Source organism: Hevea brasiliensis, chromosome 15 (genome assembly GCF_030052815.1).
Source record: "Hevea brasiliensis isolate MT/VB/25A 57/8 chromosome 15, ASM3005281v1, whole genome shotgun sequence".
NCBI lineage: Eukaryota > Viridiplantae > Streptophyta > Magnoliopsida > Malpighiales > Euphorbiaceae > Hevea > Hevea brasiliensis.
Window position 1 is genome coordinate 33991533 of NC_079507.1, and position 1475 is coordinate 33993007.

The 1475-nt window shown below is 40.7% G+C and overlaps 1 non-coding gene across 1 annotated transcript; it reads left to right on the forward strand.

Annotated features, from left to right (window-relative positions):
* The first annotated feature begins 545 nt into the window (after positions 1-545).
* On the forward strand, positions 546-652 carry LOC131174188 (small nucleolar RNA R71). Its single transcript, XR_009144436.1, has one exon. It is a non-coding gene; the product is annotated as a small nucleolar RNA R71 (small nucleolar RNA).
* The last annotated feature ends 823 nt before the right edge of the window (positions 653-1475 follow it).

Consider the following 1475-nt stretch of genomic DNA (forward strand, 5'->3'; position numbering starts at 1 on the left):
TGGAGTCCCAAAATTATTTCATGAATTTTCTCCTGGGTTTAGGGTTTCTAGCTGCGAGGATCGCAACTTCCCACTGAGTTACCCATCGCTAGGGCACCGGCTCATTTAACTTAGTTGTATTTTATTTCTAAAATTTTTCCTAAATTTTTTTTATTATTATTTGAGTTATTTATGACTCCTCACTCTAGTCTAAATATTTTTCCAGACGTTCTAGCTGTCCAGACCGACACCGGTCACCAGGACAGTAGAGTGTACGTAATTGCTACAGTGAGGGTGTTACATGCATTCTGTCGAGTCTCTTTGTGAGCTGATCAAATTGAGCATTTATCATGCTTAGGGCATCCATTTCCAGGACCCCTGCTATTCTCCTTGTGGTTCCTCTTTCATTTGACCATTCATAATTATGGTATGCAACCCTCTCTAGAAGTTCAAGTGCTTGTGTCACTATTTTCTCCATTAGGTCACCTTCTGTAGCTGAATCAACTGTGCTCCTTGTAGAGGGTAGCAACCCATTATAGAAATTTTGCACTAGTAGCCAATCCTCTATGCCATGGTGTGGACATTCCCTCTGCTGGTCTTTATATCTTTCCCATGCGTCATAGAGTGATTCACCTTCCTTTTGTCTGAAGGTGTTGAGCTCAAGCCTCAGTCTTGCAGTCTTTGCAGGTGGGAAATACCTTGCTGGAAAAGCTTGTGAGAGGTTTTCCCAAGTGGTGAATGTTCCAGTTAGTTGAGAAAGTAACCACTTCCTTGCTCTGTCTTGAAGGGAGAATGGGAATGCTCTGAGTCTTCTCTGAGTCTTATGGCTTGATCAGAAACTCCATTCATCTTGAATGTGTCACATAGGGCAAGGAAGCACTGGAGGTAATAGTGTGGATCTTCTGTTGGTGAACCTCCAAACTGGGTTTGTTGAATCATTTGAAGCCATGCTAGTTTTAACTCAAAGTTGTTGGCTTCCACTGTGGGTCTGGTGACACTGGGCTGAAATCCTTAGACAGATGGAGCTCCGTAGTCTCTCAAGAGTCTTGGTTTGTCATTATTATTGGCCATGGTTGGAATTTCAAGATCTTCTTGATCGTGCTCTTGATGTTTCCTTTCCCTCCTGATGGCTCTCAGAGTTCAATCTATCTCCGGATCACAGTCCAAAATTTCTTCTTCTGGCCTTGTTCTTGTCATATACCAGATCAGGCACTTGAGAGAAAAGAAAAGAAATAAAACAAATCAAATAAAATTAGATAATAAATATAATTGCCTAAATCAGCTAAATTGCCTATCGCTTGATATTACTAAAGCCAAACTCCCTGACAACGGTGCCAAAAACTTGTTTTGCTGGTTTTAACCCCACAAGTGCATGGATTGCTAACAAGTAATAAAGTGATGAGTAAAGTATCGTTCCCACGAGGAATTTGATTAGTAAGTACTAATCTACACAGTAATTTTAACTGTTTAGGCTATCGAATAATGCAGTAATGAAA